Genomic DNA, 17076 nt, shown 5'->3' with positions numbered 1-17076 from the left:
TTTTCTTTATGTATATGTATATCACACACAAGCAGGCACAGAGAGGGGAGGGGAACATGCCGGAAAAATAATCTATTTCACTAAATATATTATTAAATTATTCATGTTGGGGCTGGGGAGATAGCTCAGTCGGTAGAGTGCTTGCCTTGCAAGCACAAGGCCCTGGGTTCGATCCCCAGCCCCCCAAAAAAAAAAAAAAAAAAAAAAAAATTATTCATGTTATTAAATGTTTTTCAATATGATTTAATGGCTACCTACATGTGACTATTTTAACTAAATTCCTGGGTAGGAGTGGTGGTGCACATCTGTAATCCCAGCTGCTCAGGAAGCTGAGGTAAGACAATCACAAGTTCAAGGCCAGCCTGGGCAATTTAGCAAAATAAAATTAAAAGGACTGGGATGCAGCTCAGTAGTAGAGAACTTGCTTAGCATGTGTGAGCCCTGGGTTCAATCCCCAGTACCTAATAATGATAATGATGATGAGAATAATACTTTCCTATTCTTGGCTACTTAGAGTGCTTATAAAATGTTTTTGTTGTTATAAATATTACTCATATACAACCAAGCTGAAGGGTAGCATAGGTTAAGATTTTAAAGAAGCATCATTCCAGCATTGAAAAAGAGGTTTAAAAAATACAAAGGAAAAGCCCAGCATGTGGCACTAGCCTGTAATCCCAGTGACTCCCAAGATTTGGCAGGCGGGAGTAACACAAGTTCAAGGCCAGTCTGGGCAACTTAACCAGATCCTGTCTCAAAATAATAAAATTTTAAAAATTAAAATTAAAAAAATGAAAAGGGAAAAGAGAAGGTGTATAAGAGGTAAGAAGAGAAAGTAAGGAGAAAAGATGGAGGAGGGACAGGGAAAGGAAAGGAGAAAAGAGAAGAGGAAGGGAAAAAAGGAAAGATAAATCTTTTTTTTTAACAAAGTCTTTTTTTTATTTTATTTTTATTGTAAACAAATGGGATACACGTTGTTTCTGTTTGTACATGGAGCAACAGCATACCATTTGTGTAATCATACATTTACATAGGGTAATGATGTTTGATTCATTCTGTTATTTTTTCCTTCCCCCCACCCCTCCCACCCCTCTTTTCCCTCTATACAGTCCCTCCTTCCTCCATTCTTACCCCCCACACCCTCCATTATGTGTCATCATCTGTTTATCAGCAAGATCATTCGTCCTTTCGTTTTTTGAGATTCGCTTATCTCACTTAGCATGATATTCTCCAATTTCATCCATTTGCCTGCAAATGCCATAATTTTATCATTCTTCATGGCAGAGTAATATTCCATTGTATATATATGCCACAGTTTCTTTATCCATTCATCAACTGAAGGGCATCTAGGTTGGTTCCACAGTCTGGCTATGGTAAATTGAGCAGCAATGAACATTGATGTGGCTGTATCTCTGTAGTATGCTGATTTTAAGTCCTTTGGGTATAGGCCAAGGAGTGGGATAGCTGGGTCAAATGGTGGGTCCATTCCAAGTTTTCTAAGGAATCTCCACACTGCTTTCCAGAGTGGCTGCACTAATTTGCAGCCCCACCAGCAATGTATGAGTGTACCTTTTTCCCCACATCCTCTCCAAAACCTATTGTTGCTTGTATTCTTGATAATTGCCATTCTAATTGGGGTGAGATGGAATCTTAGGGTAGTTCTGATTTACATTTCTCTTATTACTAAAGATGTTGAACATTTTTTCATGTTTGTTGATTGCTTGTAGATCTTCTGTGAAGCATCTGTTCATATCCTTGAACCATTTGTTGATTGGGTTATTTTTATTCTTCGTGTAGAGTTTTTTGAGTTCTTTATATATTCTGGAAATTAGTGCTCTATCTGAAGTATGAGTGGCAAAGATATTCTCCCACTCTGTAGGCTCTCTCTTCGCATTGCTGATAGTTTCCTTTGCTGAGGGAAAGCTATTTAGTTTGAATCTGTCCCAGTTATTGATTCTTGCTTTTATTTCTTGTGCTATGGGAGTCCTGTTAAGGAAGTCTGATCCTAAGCCAACAAGTTGAAGATTTGGACCTACTTTTTCTTCTATAAGATGCAGGGTCTCTGGTCTGATTTCAAGGTTCTTGATCCATTGTGAGTTGATTTTTGTGCAGGGTGAGAGATAGGGATTTAGTTTCATTCTCTTGGCGTATGGATTTCCAGTTTTCCCGGCATCATTTGTTGAAGAGGCTATCTTTTCTCCATTGCATATTTTTGGCACCTTTGTCTAATATAAGAAAATTGTATTTATTTGAGTTTGTGTCCGTGTCCTTTATTCTGTACCATTGATCTACCTGTCTATTTTAGTGCCAATACCATGCCATTTTTGTTACTATTGCTTTGTAGTATAGTTGAAGTTCTGGTATTGCAATACCCCCTGTTTCATTCTTCCTGCTAAGGATTGCTTTAGCTATTCTGGGTTTCTTATTCTTCCAGATGAATTTCAAGATTGCTTGCTCTATTTCTGTAAGGTATGTCATTGGGATTTTAATTGGAATTGCATTGAATCTGTATAACACTTTTGACAATATTAATTCTTCCTATCCAAGAACATGGGAGATCGGAAAGATAAACCTTTACTCCTGTAGAATAAAAACCAACAAATTACATTCATCATGAATAGCTAAACTGTGAGTCCTCTTTTCCCTTCTCCCTCTTTCCTTTGTTTATAATTTAATTTAATTTATTTTATTTTATTGGTACTGGGGATTGAACAGAGGTCCTTTACCACTGAACTACATTCCAACCCTTTTTATTTTTGTTGAAGAAATTTTTTTTTTTTTGTTTGCGGTGCTGGGGATCAAACCCAGGGCCTTGTGCTTGCAAGGCAAGCACTCTACTGACTGAGCTATCTCCCCAGCCCCCTTTTTATTTTTTGTAAATACCTTTTTCAATATAAATTAAAATAAACTACTGGGGATATAGCTCAGTTTGTAGAGTGCTTGCCTGTGAAGCACAAGGCCCTAGGTTCAATCCCCAGCACTGCAAAAGAAAAAGAAAGTTGCATTACATTTTATTTAGTACACAACCCCTTAATTTTACTACTCTAGTAGTAAAACATTCTTCTTGCCTTGTGATGATGACAAGTTGTGAAAACCTCTATTTACTACATTTTTTTCCTATCATAAATAACTTATATGAACAAACTTATATCTGTTCCCCCCACATATGATTGTTTTCTTATACTAAATACCTAGAAGAAAAAACCTAGTAACAGTGTAACTTTTTATTTTATATTTTATTTATTTATTTATTTATTTATTTATTTATTTATTTATTTTTGGTACTGGGGATTGAACCCAGGGGTGCTCTACCACTGAGCTGTGACCCCAGTCTTTCCTTATTTTTATTTTGAGACAGCATCTCCCTAAGTTGCTGAGGCTCTCACTAAATTGCTCAGGTTGGCCTCAAACTTTCTATTCTCCTGCCTTAACCTCCTGAGTCCCTGGAATTACCAAAGTGTATCACTGAGCCTGGTTTAAGTTTCCTTTTTTTTTTTTGGTACTGGTACCGGGAATTGAACCCAGAGGCACTCAACCACTGAGCCACATCCCCAACAGTTTTTCACATTTATTTAGAGATAGGGTCTCAATGAGTTGCTTAGTGCCTGGCTAAGTTGCTGAGCCTGGCTTTGAACTTGTGATCCTCCTGTTTGTCTCCTAAGCAGTGGAAGGTTCTTAATACACATTACCAAACTGACTTCCAGTAATGTATCAATTTACATTCCTCTCAGCAGTATACTTTTCCTTGATACACTGTGTTGTTTCCCTGAGGATCTCTGTGTGAGTATTCCTTGGATTTGGACAGCACTTCTGCTTCTACAGTCATATTCTGTGTTTCGTCTTTTCCCACCCTGTCTTTCTCTACATCCCTCACCGTCTCTTTGTATTTACTCTCTATGTTCATCTTTGGAGAAACTACAAGATAGTCATAAAGCCTAAAAACATAGACTAGAGTTTATTTTTTACAGATTGGATTTTTGTGATTATTTCTTCCAGGATATGTAGGTTTATTCAAAGATAAAACTGAGACAAGGTATCACAAAGATATTTGCAGGGATTAATAGAAATTCCACAATTCCATTTGCATGCACACAAGATTGATTCAGCACATTGAACTAAGCATTCCTAACAATATATTGACCACATCTTGAAATATTATTGAACATTCATGCTATAATACCAAAAAGATTTTTATTGTTTATGTTCAGCTATGTTTCTAGATTTCATGGGTACTTGTAGTTCATCAGCAGATTTTTTTCTTACCTTTTCCTTCTCTATGGTCCGTATTTCTTCATTGATATTCTCTACCTTAGAACTAACTCATGTTTGGGGGCTGGGGTTGTGAATCAGTGGTAGAGAACTTGCCTAGCATGTATGAGGCACTGGGTTGGGTCCTCAGCACTACATAAGAATAAATTAAAGTATTGTGTCCATATATAACTAAAAAAGAAATTTAAAAACAAAACAACAAAAATACGAGCTGGCTCATGTATTTTTGTTTTGTTTTGTTTTTTTCTGGCTCATGTTTTAAGACTGAGCTTTAAGACAAAACCATAGGCTTCGCTTCACTGGATTCTAGTGAGAATCCGAAGTTGTAAAACAGTTAAGTTCTATTTTGGCCCTTTCACATTTGTGTCAACAGCCAGAGTTTCTGTCCCAGTTAAGAGGAGGAAGTTATTCAAGGGAGGCCCCTTAGCAACACCCAGCATCCATTTAAAAATGACATATCAGCCATGGTCTTTTCACTTTTCCAAAGCAGTTTCAGAAATTATTAAAAACAATAAAGTAAATCTCTACAGAGGATTTTTTTCCTAAGGACACTAAATGTTTCTTTTTCCTTTCTTTCGTTTTCCACAATAGCATCGAGAGACTAACTTCTTATTCTCACTGCACAAATAAGAAACTGGACATAGATAGGTTGTGAATACCTAAAGCTCACAGAAGTTGCCACAGATCTAAAACCAGAAACTGCATCTCTCTGTGGATTAGGTCTCTTTCCAGGGCTTCCTATCCTGCAAGAAGCTGTCTGGTTAATGTTGAGGATGTGGCTTGCTTATTCATTACTCTTGGAAAATGAACCTCTCTTTTCCTTCCTCCCTAACAAAAAACAAAAACAAAGCAAAACAAAGCAAAACCCTCATTTTATTAAATGAGCAAGAAAAAAATTTTAATTCATAGCAGTCTGCCATTTGGAATGGCTCAGGTGTTGGTCAGCTACCTAGAAGCAGGGAAATTACTGTGGTCAATGGTGATTTCAGTGATTTTTTTTCCCCACCACCAGCTGTCATCACAATTTCCAGAAAAGCTGCCAAGAAATGTCAGAAATTAGCCACATACACACACACACACACACACACACACACACACACACACAATCATGGGTCTTGGAGCTTTTCCCAACTGCTCTTTGCCCTCAGACCTTCCTTCCCTTACCATTCCAGATAAACAGGCAAGTTATTTGACTCATCTACAATTGAAGAACAGGATGATCTTTTTTTTTTTTTTTTTTTTTTTTTTTTTTTAATTACTGGGGATCAAACCCAGTGCCTCACACAGGCTAGGCAAGCACTCTACTGAGTTACAGGGCCTCATAACTTCCCATGCTGATTCTAACTTGCAATCCTACTGCCTCATTTTCCCCAGTTGCTGGAATCACAGGTATGCACCATGGCACCCAACTGAACCTGATGCTCTTGAAGTTGCTCCCTCTGCCAGCAATCCTTATTCGGTTCTTTCTTTCCCTGATGGGGGTCCTTTCCTTAAAATCAAAACCCCAGGGATAAACACCTTATCCTGCTTTCTCTTTTCCCTTTCTCTTTCACCTGGCTCTCACTCCAAACAGTACACTCAAGTCTCAAGTTATTCAGACACTTATCACACTTAGGTAACTGGTAATTCAGGTGCTTATCTTCATTTCTAAAACGTGATTGTTTAGGTTGTACCCCAACACAGCACAGTGTCTGGTCTATTGTTGGGACTTAATAAATGTTTATTGAATAGCCCTTGTCTAACTTGGCCTCTGGCCTCTCCTGAATTTCAGTGCTGCTTAGTTCCAAGGAAAAGGAGATTGAGGAGGCCAACTGCTCTCTTCCTGTCTGAGAAAACTCACCCAGAGAGACTGTACCTCTGCAGAGGTGCCTACTGACTGATGCCCCCCTCTAACAGTGATCGCACCTTCTACTTTCTCCTTCACCACAGGCTAAGACAGTCCCAGAATTATTTATCTATCTATCTATCTATCTATTTATTTATTTATTTATTTGCGGTGCTGGGAATCGAAACCAGGACCTTGTGCATGTAAAGAAAGCACTCTACCAACTGAGCTATGTCCCCAGCTCCCAGAACTTTTTTTCTAGCCTGATCCAAACCATTTTACAGGGCAGAGCTAATAATATAACAGGTTGTGAGTGGGTATGGATCAGGGTAGAGACCAGAACCTAAATTGTACTGCGGGGATCACAGTGAAAGTATAGGATTTAATCAGGACCTAAAGACTAATCCAATAAAGGCTTCTGTAGAGATTGAGTGCAGTCTCTAAAGACTTGCTGTCACAGAGCTGGTGGTGCAAGTCTGTAATCCCAACAATTCTGGAGGCTGAAGCAAGAAGATTGCAAGTTCGAGGCCAGTCTCAGCAATTTAGCAAGACTCTCTCAAAAATTAAAAATACAAAGAGCTGGGGATATGTACCTCAGTGGTATGGTGCCCCTGATTTCCATCCCCAGTACCACAAAAAATAATAATAACAATAACAAATAAAGAACTGCTATCTAGTGGCACACACCTGTAATCCCAGACAGGAGGATCTCAAGTTCAAAGCCAGCTATGGTGAGGTGCTAAATTACTCAGTGAGACCCTGTCTCTAAATAAAATATAAAATAGGGCTGGCAATCTCAAAAATCCAAAAGACGAATGATCTCACTGATAAGCGGATGATGACACATAATAGGGGGTGGGAGGGGGGCAAGAATGGAGGAAGGAGGGACTGTATAGAGGGAAAAGAGGGGTGGGAGGGGTGGGGGGGAAGGAAAAATAACAGAATGAATCAAACCTCATTACCCTATGTGAATGTATGATTACGCAAATGGTATGCTGTTACTCCATGTACAAAAGAAACAACATGTATCCCATTTGTTTACAATAAAAATAAATTAAAAAAAAAATAGGGCTGGAATGTGACTCAGTGGTCTAGTGTCCTTGAGTTCAATCCCTGGTACCAAAAAAAAAAAAAAAAGAAGAAGAAGAAGAAAAGGAACTGCTGTCTAGATTCAAATAGTATTGGTAGAACTTCAACGTTGCATGAATTTACACAAGCTACTTCTCTATACCTCAGTTTCTTTACTGATCAAACAAGGATGACACTATTTCTAGCTGATAAGATTGCTGAAAGCATTAAATGGTTAAGATTAATGTTACTAAGGAGGATGGCAGCAAGTTTTCTATGCAGAGGTATAGATTGTAGGACTGGAGCAGAGTTAGGCTGAAGAGTTTGGAGGCAGCAGAATCTCTTTGTATAATGAAAATTTGGGGTTCAGGGTGGGGGAGGAAGTGAGAGGAGGAGAAATGAGAGAGGGAATAATTAGAAGCAATTTTAATTCTCCACTGTCCCTTTAAAGAACAGATCTATTTAATTTAAATTACTTATTTTGCTAAGATCTAAACCATGACGCAAGTAAAATGGTGCAATTCTTTGAGGAGCAATTTTAGGAAGACCTATCAAAATAAAAATGTGCATATCTTTGGACCCTTCAATTCTATTTCCAGGAATTTATTCTACATTATCTACATTAGTATCTGCAATAAATTTATGATTTCTTTGTAATATCAAAAGTACAGAAAAGTACCTATGTGTCCATCAGCATAGTATATTTATGTAATGTAATATCATTGAGCCATTAGAAGGGTTGAGGCAGATATGAGAGAGCTATCAGGTCAGGGTAGAGACCCTGAAATTATATATATATATATATATATATATATAGCATATATATATATATATAGCATATATATATATATATAGTATATATTTATACATATGTTATATATGTAAAATGTTATATATGTAAAATAAGTTAAATGCATATTTATTATATATATTTTATATACATATTGTATATAGAAATACCAGTTAAGAAAAATACATATAGGACTGGGTTCGTAGCTCAATGGTAGAGTGCTTGCCTAGCATATATGAGGCACTGGGTACAATCCTCAGCACTGCATAAAAATAAACAAATAAAATAAAGACCTTCTGTCCATCTATAACTATGGGGGGGGAAAAAAGCCAAAAGGGAGCCTGGCACTGTGGTATGTGGGGTACAATGTGGTGTTTCGATGTATGTTTTTAATGTGGTCAAATCATCCTGACAGATGAAATTTAACACAGATAAAGTGAAGACCTACAGTTAAGTTAAAAAAAAAAAAAAAAAAAACTCAACTGGGCTTGATGGTGCAAACTTGTAATCTCAGCGACTCAGGAGGCTGAGGCAGGAGGATTGCAAGTGCAAAGCCAGCCTCAGCAACTTAGTGAGGCCTGTCTCAAAATAAAAAATAAAAAAAGCTCATTGGTAAAGCACCCCTAGATTCAATCCCAAGTACCCCATGGGGGAAAAAAAATAGGTTGCAGAGGAAGGGGCAAGACTGGCTTGATAACATTTTAGTTGAAAAAAGTTTAGGTCACAGTAAACACAGTTTAGTCAGTTTCATGAGAAGACACAATGTTAGAAGCAGAGAGATAATCTCACTGTATTTTGAACTGACTAGTTCTGGTTGTATCAGTTAAGAAAGATATTGAAGTCAGGCTTGGTGGCACATGCCTGTAATCCCAGTGGCTCAGGAGGCTGAGGCAGAGGCAGAAGGATCAAGAGTTCAAAGCCAGCCTCAGCAAAAGCAACTCAGTGAGACCCTGTCTTAAATAAAATGTGGGATGTGGCTCAGTGGTTGAGTGTCCCTGACTTCAATCCCTGGTACCAAAAAAAGAAAAAGAAAGAAATTGCTCATATTCAACTGTTTGGATCTAAGAAAAATGGCGATTTCACTTGGTTTGACTTGTTAGAAAAGGATGTAGACTCATTTTGTAATGCTGTGGAGGGCAAACAAGAATCATTGGGTGAAAGAGGGAAGCGAATATTATGTCACTATAGGAAGGAATTTGTCACAATCGGATGCTAAAAAGCAGAATGAGCTCCAAAACAAGGACCCAGGTTCCCTGTCACTGAGAGAACCCAGGCTGGTGATAGTTTAAAATTTCCCCATTCTTTGGGAGATTCTCCATGGTCCAACCTGCATCTGCAACCTGTGCAGCTGGATCCCACAGTTTCTCAATTAGTCATCCTGCAAATTCCAATTCATGTATCCAAACTTGAGTGTGGCTCCACTTGAATTCCCCAAATGATCTGTCATGCTCTCCTTTGCACCACCTTGCACTTTGTGCTCACTTCTGTAGTGGCTCTTATATTCTTTTGCTATCTTTTGTGTACTTATCTCTTTCTTAACAAAAGTGAGCTGGGTGTGGTGTCGAATGCCTGTAATCCCAGTGACTCCCGGAGGCTGAGGCAGGAGGATGGAAAGTTTAAGGTCAGCCTCAGCAACTTAGCAAGGCCCTAAGAAACTTAGTGAGACCCTGTCTCTAAATAAAATTTAAAGAAAAAAAAAAAAAAAAAAAAAGCTGGTTCAATTCCTGGCACCAAAATAAATAAATGAATAAATAAATATGAGTCACTGGTGCGCCAAAAACATCTCTTTGATCTTCATATCCCTAGTGATTAGAGTAATAACTGTCACATGGTAAATGCTCAATAAATATTCATTAAATAAATGAGGTTGGATATTTTTAGTTCACATTCATGAAACATCAAAATGTTACTATGTATAGAGTTTGACTCAAATATTATTGTCCTTACTATGTGTACTGCACATTGATTTTTTAATTCTATTTTATTTCTAAATATGGAATTCATGACCTAGGTTCCAAAATTAATTTGGATTCCCATTCTCATTCTGAAAAACACTGAACTGCATGATCCAGAGAGGCCTTTGATAATCTATCTTTCTTCCTTCCTTTCTCTCTCTCTCTCTCTCTCTCTCTCTTCTTTCTTTCTCTGTGCTGGGGATTTAATATTCCACATATTAAGTATGTGCTCTACCACTGAGCTATATTCCTAACACAGAGTAGGCATTCAAATTAAAGTTATGATCATGGAACCCTTTGAGAAACTAATGGAAACTATGGGCCTTCTTGCCCAAAAGATGCATATATGTACTAAATTGACCTTCAATTTGAGAAGCTCCCTGGATTCACCTGAGTCCTTCTGCGGATCACAGGTTATAAGAAAGTTCCTTCTAATACTGTGATCCTATTTTTTTTTCCTGAAAAGTATTAAGAAGTAGTATAAGAACTCCTAAGAATCATTCACAGAGATGGCACAGGATTGAAAGGGAGGTACACAAAGAATAAAGGTTGGGAAGAAAATTCTGAGGTGGGAGAGGTAGAGTAGATAAATACATGTGAACGATAAAAGAATAGGGGAAGAAGAAAAAGAAAAGAAATCCTGGCAAATGGTTAAGGAGGGAGAGGTGCATCAATGCCAGGCCAGATTTTTAGCCTGGAATCTGATTTTCTTTTCATACTATGGAACTTGGGTTCTAGCCCTGAAGTTTTCTTCCTTCTTAATGGCTCACTCTCCTTTCCTCCCCTTTAGGCAGCCCTTATGGAAATTCTGAAACTCTTTTTCTTTCTTCCAGATGGGAAGCTCTGGCAGAAAGAATGTTCTGGCCCATGTGCAATGACTCCTTTCTCTCTGCCAAGGGATAAAGCTAAACTCTTGCTTCTTGGAAACTAGCTAATATCTTTTAAGACAGCATGACCCTAGTGTGGGAGAGGCTGGGACCTTTGAATAAAGGAAAGGTGAAAATATAATTTTCAGCATCCGCTGATACAGGTATTCACAAAGATATTAGGACCTTCAACATCAACAAATGTTTAAAAATGCAATCTCCTGTCTCCAAGATCTAACTTTAGGATCATAGGCTACTACTTAAGTCTTCTTCAAATTTTAAGTTGACTCTAAAGTGGTTTTGACAACCTATCTAGGAAGTAACAGACAAATATCTCACATTTTCCACAGGATGAATGATTAAAGGGTCACATACAAAGCCCAGGAGTACAATACAATTGATTTCCTATTGAACTCTCAGGATAAGAACTTTCATAAAGTCCAGAAAACCCAGAATAATTTGGTAGTCTGTAAGTAATAAGGGAAAGAATGGAATTCGGGGTGGTGTTGAGAAACCTGAGTTATGTCCCTAGATAGGCCCCTGACTCACTGTGTGATAATGGCCAGTCACTTCCTGGCTGGATGTTTCAGTCTTACCTTCCCTCCCCCCTTCCCCTTTCCATATGCAAGTAAAATAAAATCATTAAAAAGAAAATTAAGCATGACCGTTTTTATAAAGCAATCTGGAAAATAGTAAGTCCCTTAATGTGGCAATGTAAGATGATTTTGTTCACTTTATAACCAATGGAAGCTTCTGGGTGGTACAGTAAAATCATGAGGACTATAAACTCTGTTGCTGGGGGTCCTCAAATGGGGATGAAATAAATAGGTGGTCTGCTTCTTTTCTTGTGTCTTCTCTCTGGGGTGACACCATCGTATGGCTAAGACAGGGACTTGGAGAGATATTTGGGAGATAACTAAGTAACACCCAAGTAGGCCAGAAAATGAGTCAGGGCTCAAGGACTCGATACCAACCTCTCCCACTCCTGCCAGGAAACCTCTGGGGTGAGACAGGCATGAGAGAAGCCAAGGGGCGGGCCTCCGGGTTGCCTGCCCCAGGACCGCTGGCTTGTGGTTTCACCCGGGTTTGCCCTGCAGCTGTAACGTGTCTGCTGACACGCAAGCCCTGACACTCTGGCCCTCCCTCTTTCCCAATCCTCTGCTGTGTCTCGGAAACCCCAAAAGTGACTGTAGAAGAGATGAGAGGAAAAAGGAAGTGAGTACAGAGCTAGGTGGGGATGTGGCACTTCAGGAAAACACAAGTCAAAAGACAAGAGAGTTTTTTGTGGAGGAGGTGAAGAGGAAGTAGAAACTAAACTCACCTCCACGGAAACCAAGATAAAGAAAGGGCAGAGGAATGACATGGCCAGGCTACTGTGGATGCTATAACACAACTGAGGGATGACCCCCCCAATGAACAGCTACACCAGCCTGTGTACCTGCAAGACTCGAGAGCAAAAGGGCAAAAGGTCACACTTCTCATTTAAAGGAACTTGACTCCTGGAAACCAATCTCTCATTCTCCACACAGAGATTTTGCCTTTGTGGCAGGCCTTAGAGCTGTCTGTCAGACCGGAAACTGTTTTGGGCAACTATTCTCTGCCAGTCACCTGTTTCTACATATTATTTCACTTAGTGCTTTCAACAGTCCTATGAGGAAAGTTTTGTGATCCCTGTTTCACAGATGGGTATGCTGAGCTGCAGTGGATTTCAGTAATTTGCTCACGAAGTTTGGAAATCATGAAGCAAAGTCTCTGTCAGTTTCCAGAACCACTATGGACTCTATTATAACAAGCTGCCTTTGATTTAAAGTGAAATCAAATCAAAGTGATACAAAAATAGCAGAGACCTCTTACGTCTACCAAGGCATGCTTAGAAGTCTTTCAATCTCAACACAAATACTTAAAAATCCTCGAACTGTTGAGTCTGTACGGCCCTCCCTGCAATCTGAGATCCCAGTGCAGCCTTGGTACCCTCTAGTGGAAGTGTCCTGCATTCACACACCCTCACCCAGTCGCTGGAGAATATCCCAAAAGAATGTCAGGGGGAACACTTGGTTGTATGTCAGGGTCCACGGGGGTACAGGAAAGAACCCAGACTAGAGAGAATGTGTGCTTATCACCAGGTTCACAAGGACCCCCTAAGAGTCATTGTCAGTACATTCATGAGCTCAGGCCTTTGTGCACTATTAATGGAGCTCAATACACATCCCATGAAACTGTGGGCTTTTAGGACTCTAGAGAGAGATTTTCTTTTTTCTAATGAGAGGAAATCAGGGATCAGAAATGCAAAGTGACTTGCCCAAAACCATAGGACAAATCAATGCAAGCAACAGTGGGACTAGATCCCATGTCTCTGAACTCCCAATCCAAACTCTTTCTACCACATTACACTTCCTTATTTGTTGGTTGACTGAATTTAGTCACAAGTAATATGCTTATACTATAAGGACACAAGACATGTAGATACAACCAGGGTTTGTTTTTGCATTCATCTGCCCATAATTTGTACACTTTTTATTCTTTCATTCAGTACATTTATTGAGTGCCTATTATTGCTTTTTAAATCCATGGACCCTTTTGCAGGGTACTCCAGCATGTGAGAAGGAGGTTCCTAGATTCCTGGGACCCTATACCCAAAGTCCTCCAGGGCACTCCTGGAGCTTCCTCCCCAAATTCCCAAATGAGGTGTTAGATTTGTCTCCCTCCCCCTGCAGAGGTAATCCCTGAGAATGGAAGTGGGTTAGAAACAGATTACTCTGATCCAAGGGCTTTGCTTTCTCCTTCCTAAACATCATGTTGTGTGTGTGTTGGGGGTGGGGGGAGGCAGGGAGTCACAAATAGCCTGAAATTCCCTTTTAGGATTATTGCTTGATTTCGTCAGCTGGGGTGAAAGTGGAGCAAGAAGAGGCAAGGGATTAATTCTAGACCTGGCTTGAGCAGCAGGATGCATGGGCTTCTTTCCCCACTGTGCAGGATGAGCAATATTTCTTCCTAAACATACCTTTACAATAAGGAATCTAGGGCAGGCAGAAAGAGGCAAAGAAAGGCAGAGGCTTTGTCGCCCACAGCAGGGGTGAGTGGAAGAATGGATGAGAAAGAAGGCCAGGTGACATAAGAAAGTTATACAACACAGGAATGAGGATTCACTTCGGGCTTGGAAACTACCAGCATTTTGGTGGTCTGAACTACAACAGAGATGACAACTGCTCATTAGGGGAAGAGAACTAACACACAGGATATTTCTAGTTTATGTCCCCTTTGGAGCTCTCCTGCTTTAGGGACATTGCACTGGGACGGACTCTGGAGGCAGGGATATTCTCTGTGTCCAGCACAATGAGCAGATACACTTATCAGGATTCTGCTAAGTCCCACATATCCCCTCCAAGGCTATCATGATGCTTGGAAGTATTTGGCCATAACTAACCAGAGAGGGACATGTATTAATTCATCTTGCTTTAATGAGTTAATAACAATTATGTGCTGGGCTGGGGAGATAGCTCAGTTGGTAGAGTGCTTGCCTTGGGTTCTGATCCCCAGCACCACAAAAAAAAAAAAAAAAAAAAAAAAAAAAAATTATGTGAGTTAGGTACTGAATTACCCCCTTTCTACAAATGAGAAAAACAGAGTTAAGATGTAAACTCAAACACTGTATCATTCTTTGTTTTGTTTTGGTACCTGGGTTAGCCACTAAGCCACATCCCCAGCTCCTTTCATTTTTTATTTTGAGACAGGGTCTTGCTAAGTTGCTTAGAGCCTCACTAAGTTGTGGAGACTGGCTTTGAACTTGCAATCCTCCTGCCTTAGCCTCAGCTTTAGGCCATTCTTAACCATCATGTGAAAATCACAGATAATTAACTTGGAGTGACAAAGAAGCTCTGCTAACATTGTTAGTTAAAGAGCAGTTAGGAATATTTCTTATGAGTCCGAATTCTTGTTTCACTTGTGGCACCTAGTCTTGGACAATTGACTATTTTTTTTTTTTTTTTTTTTTTTTAATACCAGGGATTGAACCCAGGGGCACTTAACCACTGAGCCACATCCCCAGGCCTTTTTATATTTTATTTGGAGACAGGGTCTCCCTTAGTTGTTTAGGATTTCACAAAGTTGCTGAGGCTGGCTTTGAATTTATAATCCTCCTGCCTCTGCCTCCTGAGTTGCTGGGATTACAGGCTTTCACCATTGCCACCATGATAGGCCAAAATTTACTTCTTTTGCTCTTGGTGCTCTCACTTTAGGGAAGAGAAATACAATGTAAACACATAGCATTGAAACAACCTATTGCTTGTTTCAATGTTAGTATAATGCTACTTAAAATCAGATTCTTCCAATTCACAGGAAGAACTTCGCTATTCAAATCAGCTGTGCTTCTCCTAGATGTAGGCTTCTCAGCAAAATTTCAGAAGTTCCAAACTTTGATGTTATCTGCTACCGGGGGGGGCAAAAAATTACAAGTATGTGTCCCACTGCTTAAGGGAAGTCCTACCCTCTTTGCGCCCCTCTTAGAAGTTTCAAAAGAACAAGTGATTCTAGGGACTCCCATGTTGGGAGAAACAGGAAATCAGTTTTCCCTTCTGCTACATTAGAGTTCATCTGGGATTCTCCTTACCCATCTTTTGAATAAATATTTGAGTGTAAACTACGTGCAAGACTGTTCTTTTCCAGGTTGAGCCCCCACGATTTATTTCTTCCTCTAATTGCAGACTTCCCTTCTCTTGCTCTCATCATCAACGCAATATCTTTTGATCTTGCTTTTTCATAAATGTGAACTACTACGGTGGTTGTAGGATGAAGAAGTATCATTTAGTGTTACTTCCTGAGCAAAGAGCTTCCAGTTATCCTTGTAGTTAATGAGGTAGGAAGATGGTATGAATTTTCCAAAACAGCAGCTAATCAAATAATGCTCACTAGCCGGTACAGTGGAGCCTGTAATCCCAGTGGCTCAGGAGGCTTAGACAGGAGGATCCAGAGTTCAAAGCCAGCCTCAGCAAAAGCGAGGTGCTAAGCAACTCGGTGAGACCCTGTCTCTAAATAGGACTGGGAATGTAGCTCAGCAGTTGAGGGCCCCTGAGTTAAATCCCTGGTACCCACCCCCACCCACCCAAAAAAACAGCAAAAAACCCACTCGCTTATAATTCATCTTTAGAATAGACTAAATGATATTGACTCCCTTTATTATTTCATCCACACTGATATGGACCAAGTCCACAGTACCTGAGAAAGTGAGCAGAGGGCACGTAGAAATGATCTGGGATATGCTGGCTACTATATGAGGCCTATGGAGAATTAAACAGTAGAGAAGATAACCCCAGGTAGAATATGTGTGTTCTGAATAGTCAATAACCACCCATCCACGGAGGGAGTTTCCTAACTTTGGTGGGTATACCAGTAAAAAATAAATAAATAAATAAATTAAAATAATACACACACATGTGCACACGTTTTATTTTCTAGGGACTTCAGTGGACAGATAGGAGTCTGTTAAGAAATAATACTTCTCACCGAAATAATATATATTTCACAACACATACAGTACCTAATTTCATGTCACTATTAATATGTCATCTTATAGGCTCAGTGCTATGGCTAGAATTTGTGGAGAAATTCTTACCCTTGAAGATTCTCAGTAGAGTTAAAAAGTTAAGATTTAAAACAATACACAATATATGTATATTGGGCAAGTTGGCACATATCTGTAATCCCAGGGACTCAGGAGGTTAAGGCAAGAGGATCTTAAATTCAAGGCCAGCCTGGGCAAAATAAAAATAAAAAACGTCTGGGGTTGTAGCTCAGTGCTGGAACACCCCTGGGTTCAATCCCTAGCATCTCTCTCTCTCTCTCTCTCTCTCTCTCTCTCTCTCTCTCTCACACACACACACACACACACACACACACAATAAATAAAAAACAATGTGTGTGATCTCCTTACCCATAAGTAATCTCAGTTCCTCTGATAGTTCCTACCACTTTATTTCAACTTTTGTAGCAATCTCCTCCAGCCTGAAAGCACTTGGATGCACAGACCATAGTTCCCAATTAATTGCAAAATATTATAGATAGGTTCTCAAACATTAATCAACAGAATAAGAACTAATGGGTAAACTGGACCTGGTGGTACACCCCAGTAATCCCAGAAACTCTGGAGGCTGAGGCAGGAGGATCACAAGTTGGAGGTCAGCTTCAGCAATTCCTCTAGATCCTGTCTCAAAATAAAAAATAATAAGGACTGGGGATGTAGCTCTGTGGTAAAGTGCCCCTAGGTTCAACACCCAGTATTAGATATGGAAAATGACAAACCCCCAAAACAGC

The sequence above is a fragment of the Sciurus carolinensis genome, chromosome 3 (assembly GCF_902686445.1).
Source record: "Sciurus carolinensis chromosome 3, mSciCar1.2, whole genome shotgun sequence".
In the NCBI taxonomy this organism is placed as follows: Eukaryota; Metazoa; Chordata; class Mammalia; order Rodentia; family Sciuridae; genus Sciurus; species Sciurus carolinensis.
The sequence above is the reverse complement of the archived record's forward strand: the minus strand, read 5'-3'. Positions refer to the sequence as shown.